At 41.1% G+C, this 12,234-nt stretch overlaps 1 non-coding gene across 1 annotated transcript; it reads right to left on the bottom strand.

Annotated features, from left to right (window-relative positions):
- Positions 1-3,038: 3,038 nt before the first annotated feature.
- Positions 3,039-3,145, bottom strand: LOC148292676 (small nucleolar RNA R71). Its single transcript, XR_015827246.1, has one exon. It is a non-coding gene; the product is annotated as a small nucleolar RNA R71 (small nucleolar RNA).
- Positions 3,146-12,234: the final 9,089 nt, after the last annotated feature.

The raw sequence follows: 12,234 nt of genomic DNA, 5'->3' as shown, positions 1-12,234 counted from the left end.
TTTGGTCAGTTGCGATGTTGAAATGGCACGAGCACTTCGCTTGCAATATTCCCATTTCTCACACCCACCACCAACAACACACTTCTGCCCACTCACTCTACAATTCCACCAACAAATCCTCCATACACCTTCAATCCAACCAGGCCCACAACACCTCATAGCCCACTTTCTACACCAATTTGTTTGGTTCATTTTTACACATGATTTTTCATGTTATTCACCCACTATTTTGAGTTAGTTCTTGAAATTTTATAGCTTTTTACTTCTTTTTTGTGTTTTAATAGGTTTTACCTTGGTTGGGATGAAAATGAGCTAAAAGTGCATTATTAGTCATAAATTCTGTTTTTGTTCATTTTCGTAGGTCAACTTCTTGGCCTGGGATCAACATGCTCTGGTGCTCGGATGAGGTCATGATCTTCATGAGACTTGTTCCAATGGATGTTAACTACAACATATCCAAATTTGAGCTCCATTGGACAAGTATTGCCTATCCAACCAATCCAGCATGTTACCACAGCTCTGGAAATCCGGATTTGGCCAGCTTTTACCTCTTTTGTGTCATCTTAATTTCTTGTTACCATAACTCTTGGTAACAAGGAATTACCTTTGCAAATGAGATATTTTCTGAAGCTTTTGGCATCTTTGTGAAGTCAAGGCTTCATCATGGCAAAGGGGACAAGGGCAAAGGCTTTAACTAAAGTATGAGTTTTATATTATATTTGTGAGCTGGAAATTGATGGGCAATGGAAAGTTAATTGCAATCTGAAGTGGGAGAGGTTTTGAACGTGGGTAGCCAATTCATTCTATCATTCTACACAATTGAGAGCAGATTTTGGAGAGCTTGGAGCTAGGAGAAAGCCAAGGTGCAGCCAAGAAAAGTGGAGAAGAAGACTTCCACCATTGATGATCTTGAAGCTCTCATCATTTTCTGAAAATCTGTAAACTCTTTCTAATTTCATTTTGAGTTTGTATTTGGAATAAGTATGAGCAACTAAACTCCATAGCTAGGGCTTAGGTTGAAGCCCTAAACATGATTACCTTTTTGTTTTGATGCTTGAGTGTATGAATTTCTAGATATTGTTGATGAATTCCAATTCACCAAATTAATCTATCCTTGATGTATGTTCTTCTTTGATTGATCACCTTTGAAAGCATGCTTCTTGAGATTGTTGGGATTATGTGTATCCTCATGTTATCCTAAGCAATAAATGGATGAAGTAAGAATCATCTATGTGAATTGGTTTCTTGAATACCTAATGTAAACACCATGCTATTAGGATTCTTGTGATGTTCATATTCTCTTTGAACTTAATGGGTTCTCCTTGTAATTGAATCGAAGTACGAACCATACCTAGGTTCGGTTATGAGGAGGGCACAAGTATTGTAGCACGAACCATGCACTTTACGTATATTAGAGAGAATCAATGCGTCTTGAGCCACGACCCATGGTCTTGATTGCGAACATCTTCATCAACACGTTTAGAGTTCATTACTTGAGTATTCATGAACTTGGGTAGAATTGTTTAGGGTGGATTCCGAAACCCTAGTGTTTGTTACATTTTGATTTCACATCTTGATAATTCATCTCCGCCATTCTCATTTAATTTCAAAGTCCATTTACTTTCATGCAATAGAAATAGGTTACTTCAAACAAATCAAAACCCCCCCCCCAATGTGTGTGTGAGTTGCGTGTTTGACACGTTACGTGTCTTTGTTACTAAATTCTATTTGTTTTCGTAATTGTTTTGGACTTTTGGTCCGCGTGGTGTTCTTCTATTTTCTGTGCTGAATTCAACCGTATAAAGAACGTGAATTTTGGACGTACGGTTGGAAAGTTATAGGCAAAACACTGGATAGAGGTTGAAACTGGAAAAACAGAGAAAACGACTCTGCCCATGAACGACCGGTCGCTAGTGTCTCACGACCGGTCGCTCAGCACACAATTCTGAAGTTTCGACTCTGTACTAAAACGACCGGTCGCTTTTACCTCACGACCGGTCGCCAGACAAAAAAAAAACGACCGGTCGCTCTTAACAAACGACCGGTCGCTGGTCACTGTTCACAGCACAATTCTTTTTTTTTGTTTTGTTTTGTTTGTTTCTTTTATATTTCTTTTTAGTTTAAAATTTTCATTTGTGCATTGTGGTGTGTTAGTTAAATGTTCTTTTTGTACTCGAATTAGAACTTATAGACAACCGACAAGTTCTTCGTGGGATCGACCCCGTACTTATACAATCTATACTTCGATAGATTCGTGCACTTGCGGGTATTTTTAATTGGTTGTTTGCACATTAAATTGTGTCCTTTTAGGAATGCAACAATTTTTGGCGCCGTTGCCGGGGAACTGGCACGGTTGCTTATATGTTTTGTTTGAGTATATTTAGAGTACTTAATTTTATTTTCATTTTTTTTCTTTGTTTGTCATTTCATTTTATTTGAGTTTGTTTTTGTTTTCTTCTTATTGCAGGAACATTTTGCTTATGTCCCTTCTGAATTTGGATATTTCATTAGATAGCACTGTAGAAGATATCCAAGCTCAAGCTTTGAGAGAAAGGAACATCCAACTAGCTGTGTCTACTCCATTGCCTTTTTCACTCTCGCCATTTTCATCATCACCAAGCTCACCAAAAGTCGAGTCACCTCCACCTTCACCAATGGCGGCAGCAGCTGCAAATGCGGAACTTACTATGCAAGAATACTCTTCACCGCCAACAACTGGACAACCATCTTGCATAGTATATCCCGCAAGCACTTTGGAAAACTTTGAGTTGAGATCGGGCATGATACACATATTGCCTAAGTTCTTGGGAAATCCTGGAGAAAATCCTAATGCACATATCCTAGACTTTGAGGAAGTGTGTTCCACAATAAAGATTGAAGGCATGAGTAGTGATGAGATAAGAATGAGACTTTTCTCATTTAGTTTGAAGGATACAGCAAAGGAATGGCTTCACTATCTACCTCCAAATTCCATCACAACATGGACGGATCTTGCTACAAAGTTCTTGCAACATTTTTTCCCAGCACAAAGGAAAAATGAACTCCGAAGTCAGATTACAGGAATTCTGCAAAGGCCGGGAGAAAGCTTCCAGGATTATTGGGACCGTTTCAAGAAACTTCTAATCACTTGTCCGCATCATAACATACAAGCTTGGCTTCTAATGCAACACTTCTATGAAGGACTTTTTGAAGCGGACCAAAACAATGTGAATGCAGCTGCAGGAGGAACTATAATGACCAAGACTCCAACAGAACTGCGAGCAATATTTGATCTTGTTGCTGCAAATGCTCGCCAATATAATTCAAGGCAAAGACCAGTCAGAAAAGGGGAATCCTATGATGTAAGTACCCTTTCTAGTATGGAAGCTCAGATTGCAAACCTAACCAACATGGTGAAGAAATTGGCACCGGGATCATCCAAGGTTTGTGCATTTTGCTCCACAATTGGTCATGACACTGAGGATTGTCCCTTGGCACATGAGGAAGCAAATGCAGTGGGCTCATTTCAAAGAAATCAGTGGCCTAAGAATGATCCTTTCTCACAAACATACAATCCGGGGTGGAGAAATCATCCAAATTTCAGGTGGAGTGACAATTCGAATGTTCAACAAGGGCCAACTCAACCACCTCAAGGGCCAACTCAACCACCTCAAGGGCCAACTCACCCACCTCATGGTCAACAACATACTCGCCCACCTCATGGTCAAATGCACTACTACAATCCACCACAACCACCACCTCAACCACAATCTACAGGAAAATCTTTGGAAGAACTTGTTGCTTCCATGGCTAGAAACACAGATAGTTTCATCACTGAGACAAAAAGCTACATGCAGAGGAATGACACCCACATGCAGAAAACGGATAAGGCCATTGCCAATCTAGAAAATCAAGTGGGACAAATTGCTCAAGCTTTGAGTCAAAGGGAACCTGGTATGATGCCTAGCCAACCAGAGATTAATCCAACTGGGCGTGAGCATGTTCAAGCAGTTACCTTGAGAACTGGTAAGGTAATTGGTGAAATAAATGGTTCTAAAGATTTGATTCACAATGTTGATGACATGCAGGTTGAACAAGTGGCTGAGCCTAAAGAAAAGGATGAAAGCAACAAAGAGAGAGATAAGCAAGCAGCTTCTTCATCCGAGTGGATCCCAAAGCATGAACTTGCAAGAAGGGCAAGAAAGGAGAAGGTAAGTCGTGAACCTACTGACGAAGAAATCTTACGTGCTCCTTTTCCTCACAGGCTTATGAGTTCCAAAAAAATTCAACAAGCCAAGGAAATATTGGAAACCTTCAGAAAAGTGCAAGTCAATATTCCTCTCTTGGATGCAATCAAGCAAATTCCGAGTTATGCAAAGTTTTTGAAGGACCTTTGTACCACCAAGAGGAGATTCCAAGATCATGAAACGGTTGCACTAACGGAAAAAGCTTCTGCTGTTTTGCAAAGGAAGCTCCCTCCCAAATTGAAAGATCCAGGAAGTTTTACAATTCCTTGCATAATTGGAGATAAATTGTTTGACAAAGCTTTACTTGATTTAGGTGCTTCAATTAATCTGATGCCTTATTCTGTTTTTGAAGCCCTTAACTTAGGTGATCTTAAACCAACTTCTGTTAGCATTCAATTGGCGGACCGATCAGTGAGATATCCAAGAGGAATTTTGGAAGATGTACTTGTGAAAGTAAATGATCTCATCTTACCAGCTGACTTTTTGGTGCTAGAGATGGAAGAAGCTCCTATTCCGGGTGCGAATCTTCCATTGATTCTTGGCCGCCCTTTCATGGCCACTGCAGATACTGTGATCAATGTTCGACAAGGAACATTGACAATGACAGTTCAAGGGGAAACAATAAAGTTCAAAGTTTATGATGCCTTTAAACTCCCCAATGATGAACATGAATGTTTTCGTATTGATACATTGTGTCATATTGTGCAAAATACATTTAATAGTACTCATGGTACAGATTCATTAGAAAAGGTGTTGACACAAAATCCTCAAGTTGCTGAAATTGTTGATAATGAGTTACTTGAGGCTGTGAAATTCCTTGATGCATGTCCAGCCATACCACGTAAGTACACTCCAAATTTTATACCTTTGCCAGTCAATACTGAAAAACTTGTTCCTTCTCTTGACAGGGCACCCGAGTTAGAGCTCAAACCATTGCCATCCCACTTGAAGTATGTTTATTTAGGTAAAACAGAGACATTGCCCGTGATTATTGCTAGCAATCTCAATGTGGAAAATGAACAGAAGTTGATGCAAGTGTTAAGAGAACACAAGGGAGCAATTGGTTGGAGTATTGCGGACATCAAGGGAATAAGCCCAACAAGATGCATGCATAGAATTTTACTGGAAATTGATTCCAAACCCACAAAGGATGCTCAACGCAGGTTAAACCCAATCATGACAGAGGTAGTCCGAAAAGAAATTCTGAAGCTATTGGATGTGGGTATAATTTATCCTATTTCCGATAGCAAGTGGGTCAGCCCGGTCCAAGTGGTTCCTAAAAAGTCAGGAATAACTGTTGTAAGAAATGAGGGAAATGAACTTATTCCTTCTCGTGTCAAAACGGGATGGCGTGTTTGTATTGATTATAGAAAATTAAATACCGCCACCCGAAAAGATCATTTTCCATTACCATTTATTGACCAAATGCTTGAACGTCTTGCAGGTCACAGTTACTACTGCTTCTTGGATGGCTATTCAGGATACAATCAAATTGCCATCGCTCCTGAAGACCAACACAAGACGACATTCACATGTCCTTATGGTACCTTCGCCTACCGGCGTATGCCATTTGGATTGTGTAATGCCCCGGCCACCTTCCAACGATGCATGATGAGTATTTTCTCCGATATGGTAGAAAAATTTATTGAAGTATTCATGGATGATTTTAGTGTGTTTGGTCATTCATTTGATTCATGCCTTAACAACTTGTCTTTAGTTTTGCAAAGATGCCGGGAATGCAACTTAATTCTCAATTGGGAAAAGTGTCATTTCATGGTACAATAGGGAATCGTTTTAGGTCATGTGATTTCCAGTCAAGGCATTGAGGTTGACAGAGCCAAAGTAGATGTGATAAGCGGGTTGTCACCTCCCACATCAGTGAAAGAGATCCGATCCTTCTTAGGACATGCCGGGTTCTATAGAAGATTCATAAAAGATTTTTCTAAGATCTCTCGACCATTGTGTAGCTTGCTTGCCAAAGATGCAAATTTTGATCTTAATGATGAATGTTTGGCAGCTTTTCAAAGGCTCAAAACTCTTCTCACAACTGCACCTATCATTATGCCTCCAAATTGGAATTTACCTTTTGAATTAATGTGTGATGCATCTGATTTTGCAGTTGGAGCTGTATTAGGACAAAGAGTTGAGAAGAGATTGCATGCAATATATTATGCAAGCCGTACCCTTAATGATGCTCAGTTGAACTATTCAACTACTGAGAAAGAGCTGTTAGCTGTAATTTTTGCTTTAGAGAAATTTCGTTCGTACTTGATAGGCTCTAAAGTAATTGTTTTCACTGATCATGCAGCTTTGAAATATCTCTTGGCAAAGAAGGAAGCAAAACCAAGATTGATACGATGGGTTTTGTTGCTCCAAGAGTTTGATATTGAAATCAGAGATAAGAAGGGATCGGAGAATGTGGTAGCTGACCACCTTAGCCGATTGATCACTAACTCCAATACCGAAGAAGACACTCTTCCTCTTCGTGAATCCTTTCCTGATGAGCAACTTTTTGCATTACAAATTTCTGACCCATGGTATGCTGACATTATCAACTTTCTCGCTACAGGAAATATACCAAGGGATTTGTCAAGAGGTCAAAAGGACAAATTGCTGAAAACCACTAAGTCCTATGTGTGGGATGACCCATATTTGTGGAAGTATTGTTCGGACTCCGTGATTAGGCGATGTGTTCCCGAGACCGAATCTCAGTCCATACTCACATTCTGTCATTCGAACGCATGTGGTGGCCACTTTGGAGCCAAGAAGACAGCTTTAAAAGTTTTGCAAAGTGGATTCTATTGGCCAAGCTTGTTCAAAGATGCATCACAATTCTGTCTATCTTGTGATAGGTGTCAACGAATGGGTAACATTTCATCTCGAAATCAAATGCCTTTAAACCCAATTCTAATTGTTGAAATATTTGATGTTTGGGGAATAGATTTCATGGGTCCATTTCCTTCATCTTTTGGAAATCTATTTATTCTACTTGCGGTTGATTATGTTTCAAAATGGGTGGAAGCAATTCCAACCAAGACTAATGATGCGAAAGTTGTTCTTAGCTTTCTTCGAGCCAATATCTTTTGTAGGTTTGGAACACCGAGGGCCATCATTAGTGATGGGGGATCCCATTTTTGCAACCGATCATTTGAGACCCTACTCAAGAAGTATGGCATAACTCACAAGGTGTCCACCCCCTATCACCCTCAGACTAGTGGACAAGTGGAGATTTCTAACAGAGAGGTGAAGCATATATTAGAGAAGACTGTTGGTCCTACTCGAAAGGATTGGTCTTTGCGCCTTAACGATGCTCTCTGGGCCTACCGAACTGCTTACAAAACTCCAATCGGTATGTCTCCATTTCGCTTAATCTTTGGTAAACCTTGTCATCTACCTGTTGAGCTTGAACACAGGGCCCTTTGGGCAATTAAGAAGTACAACTTCGACATGAAGGAAGCAGGAGATATCAGAAGGTTACAACTGAGCGAACTGGATGAGCTTCGCAATGATGCTTATGAGAACGCAAAAATTTACAAAGAAAAAACAAAGGCGTTTCATGATAAGCATATCATTAGAAGGTCGTTTGAAGTAGGGCAAAGAGTATTACTCTTTAACTCTAGGTTCAAACTCTTTCCAGGTAAGCTTCGTTCCCACTGGACTGGCCCATTTGTTGTTACTAATGTCTTTTCCTATGGTGCAGTTGAAATCCGACCAATAGGCATAGGAAAGGAATTCAAAGTTAATGGGCATAGGTTGAAAATCTACCACGAAAATACTTTGCATCAAGAAGATGAAGTGCTTCACTTCATTGATATACATTCGGGGATGCAAAACTGAGTTGGGAAGGTAAGTCCTTAATAAAGTTTTCAACCCAAAAAAAAAAAAAAAAAAAAAAAAAAAAAAAAAAAAAAAGAGAGAGAGAGAACGACCGGTCGTACATGCCTCGCGACCGGTCGCTCGTTTGGAGTTTCAGAAAAAATTGAATCTGCTTCGAAACGACCGGTCGCTTTTCACTCGCGACCGGTCGCTCGTTGTTTTTTTCTTAAAATTGAATCTGCTTCGAAACGACCGGTCGCTTTTCACTCGCGACCGGTCGCTCGTTGTTTTTTTCTTAAAATTGAATCTGCTTCGAAACGACCGGTCGCTTTTCACTCGCGACCGGTCGCTCGTTGTTTTTTCTTAAAATTGAATCTGCTTCGAAACGACCGGTCGCTTTTCACTCGCGACCGGTCGCTCGTTGTTTTTTTTCTTAAAATTGAATCTGCTTCAAAGCGACCGGTCGCTTTTCACTCGCGACCGGTCGCTCGTCGCAATTTTTTTTAAAAACCGTCTTTTTCTTTCCTTTCTCTCTTCTCTCTCCTCACTTCCTCTTCTTCCCAGCGACAGACCCACCCCCCCCCTTCGACTTCTCTCTTCTCCCTCCCTCTACCTCCCTCACAACCCACCCTAATCCTAACCCAAATCACACTTTTCTCACTTAATTTTTCGAGTAGAATCCGTTTTTGGCATCTATTCCTTGAAATTTCAAGTGTTTTCTTCAATTTGAGGTGATTTTCAGTTAGGGTTACTGTAGCACCAAGGTAATTTTCGAATTTTTCTTGGTGTTTTCTCTTTGATTTTCTTACTCTAATGCATTCCTATAGTTGTTTTGTTTCTAATTTGTTGTTTCTCTTGTTTTTGTTTTGGGTTTGGCTTGTGTTTATCATTTGGTGTGATTTTCCTCAATTGGGTATGTTTTTCTCACTCTCAATCTCTTATTTGATTATTGTTGTTGTTATTTGTGTTTATTATTGGAATTTTGTCATTTTGGTTGAATGTTGGGAATGTTGTTTACATTTTGGAATTTTGGCTTAATTGTGCATTATGATTAATATTGTGGCATTGTGGTATTTTTACATTGTGATTAAATTGTTGACTCGTTCGAATTGGTGTATATTTGTATTGTGGCAAATTTTGGCTATGTGCATGCATTTTGGTTTTGATATTGGTATAATTGTGGCGTATTGCATGTTTGGGAATTGTGGCATGAATTTTGTTGTTGATTTGTTTTGTGCATATTGGTTTTTTTTCTCCTTAGATGTCTAGAGCTAGACAGGGTACCAGAGGGGGTGCATCTTCTTCACGAAGTGCACCTCAACCGGAAGAGGCAATGCTCACTGCCACTGTGGTTACTGAGCGTAACTTAGATCTTAGTCCCTCCATCCAAACCGCTGGACTTATTCAAGTCCGGCACCTTATTAGGGACCGAAACCTCCTACCCTTAGCTCACATCTATGCAAAATATAATGAATCAATTGTGCGTGAGTTTTATGCCGCTTTCCCTAGGGAAGAACTTAGACGTAATGCAGAGGTGCCCCTTAAGGTTCGGGGCAAAAATATTGTACTATCCACCTCCATTATCTCTGAGGTTCTTCAAATAAGTGACAGAGAGAATACTGTTAATTGGAGACAATTTTTGGGTGAGGATTTTGACATGCAAAGGGCAGCTGAAACACTTTTTTATGCTGACCCTGCTGCCTTTGCATCTCAAACTAAAAAGACTGTCCTCATTCAGGGTAAGTTGACACCCTACTTTGCCATCCTGTGGAGCTTTGTGCGCCACAACATTTATCCATCCGGCCAACGGTCGGAAATTCCATCAGTAGGGGTCAAGCTCCTGCAAATTTTGCATGAGGGAACTTTTATCCTACCAGTTGTTGACATCATTTTTGAACGCCTGAAGGCTTGTGCACGTAAGAAAAGCATAATTTATTATCCTTGCCTTGTTAGCATGATTTGTGACCGCTCAGGTGTTCGGGCTCGCCCCACTGATATATATGTTGAGCCCATGGGTCCCATTTCGGACACTTCTGTGTCCAAGAGTATCTCTCAGAGGCGCCATGCACATGCACCTGCACCCGCACCTGCTCCAGTGCCGCCTCATATGCCACCACCACCACCACACGGGCCGGCCTCATTCCAGCCATTCCCGCCTGCTCCCACTGTCGACACTTCTGCTTGGGAGCCCTCTCTCCAAGCCATTTGGGACTTGCAGATGCTCCAGTATCAGCAGATGCAACATATGAGCACTTCCATTGACGCCATTTGGACGCACCTCCAGATGCCAGGTCATCCCGGGACCTCTGCACATGTTGATGGTGATGATGTTGATGGTGATGATGATGATGAGACTGATGATGATCAGTAGTACTTTGAGCTTTGTACCCTTTTGAACTTTTAATTTATTTTGTTTTTGGGTTTTATTTTGAGACGGTTATTAGTTTGTTTGTTTCAACTTTTACTGTTAGTTCAACTTTTAATTGTTTACTATTTCTTTTATTTTGTGATTATCCATCCCAATTTTTCTATATGGCATTGTTTAGTATTAAATCTCCATCATTTATAAACATTGTTTCATATAAGTTTGGGAAGTAGGTTGTTTATGTTTATGCACTCAGAATTTTGGCTCAAATGCTTATTTCATTCCAAAACATGTGATTCTACACACAAATTTCTAAAAAAAAAAAAAAAAAAAAAAAAAAAAAAAAACAATAAATTTTTGAATCACTTGTTTCTTTTGCATTTTGAGCTAGCTGAGGCTTCTGCTAATTGCCTCTGTCTGTTCTTGCTTGTAGAATCTGCAGCAGCTCTACATGATCTTCGTTCCTTTTCTGCAGCATCTCTACATGCTGGTTGGCGCTGTAGAGCCGCTTCTGCAGGTCCGCCACCAGAGCTTTCAGGACCGCCACCTCCTCACTCAGTGCCCCGCACTCTCGTGTTCTCGCCAGTAGGCGCATGCCCAAATTTGTGGCCGAGACCGCGTTGAGCACGGTTAGATTGTGGGACTCGTCCACTGCCATCTGGTCAGACCTCTGCGCCACATGCAGGTGATCTGCAACTGTCAGTCTGCTGACAGTCATGCCCTCCGGCATTACTGCCCTTCGCGGCACCACCTCAGAGAAGTTTGAGGCCGAGCCATGGTGGTATGAGGAGTTTGGGAAGATAGGGTTTGGAGGAGCCCTTATCTGGGAATTTGGTGGTGCTAGTGACAGCTCAAGGTTGAGATCATCAAGGTGAGTACATGTGGATGCCATTGTTTTGTCCTTGGATGTTTTTGATGGTTTTCCTTGAGTTTGCAGAAAGAATTGCAGGGTACTCTTCCGCTTGCAGAGGCGTGGCTTAAATAGACATATGCAGATGAGAGGGAGAGCCAACGCCATTTCGGATTTCCCGGGCATGCTCGACCTAATCGCCTCAAGGGGGAGCACATTAACTTTCACTTTACTTTTCTTTTTTCCGTGTTTTTCTAGTGTTTTGTGTTTTTGCCTTTCCCTTTCGGCTATCACCTTTGTCTTATTTTAGTTAGGGAAGTGTGTTTTCCCTTTCGGCTGTCGTCTTTGTTTTGTTTGGGAAGTGTGCTTCTTTTTCTTTTCCAACTTCATTTCTTTTATTTCTGACCCAAAAAAAAAAAACAAAACAAAACAAAACAAAAACAAAAAAAAAACAACAAACAAATACACGGAAAGGGCAAAGACAACCAGGCACACCACTAATACATTAGAAATTATTCTTTCACAGTGCTCGGTGTCTCGGCCATTGGACCTTTGAGTTTAGCCCTATGGCTATCCTCTTCCGGGGCTTCACGCACAGCCTCTTGGGGCTCATCACTCGAGCTCCCAAAGATCGCACTCTTAGCTTGAGCATACCTACTCTCGCGATCGGTTTTCTTGCGTTTACCCGGTTGGTCCAGGTCCTCCAGCTGCTTTCTCATGTCATGGGCGTAAACACTTACCATCTTTGAGAGATTTTGGTTCTCTTCCCGCAACGCCTCTAGCTGGTGTCGATTCACCTCCACTATCCTTGCCCTTTCCCTTTTTAAACTTTTAATAATACTCTGGCACTCTTCCACCATACTTCGCTCCGCCGCCAACTGACCTCTTAGCACCTCCACTTCATGGGACTTCGCAAGTAGGCGATGACCCACACTTGCGACTGTTGCGGTGCTTTGCACGCTTAGTGCCAGAGCATC

The sequence above is a fragment of the Prunus avium genome, chromosome 8 (genome assembly GCF_965620075.1).
Source record: "Prunus avium chromosome 8, drPruAviu1.hap1.1, whole genome shotgun sequence".
Classification (NCBI taxonomy): domain Eukaryota; kingdom Viridiplantae; phylum Streptophyta; class Magnoliopsida; order Rosales; family Rosaceae; genus Prunus; species Prunus avium.
Note: the sequence above shows the minus strand (reverse complement) of the source record. Positions and strands in the feature narration are given on the sequence as shown.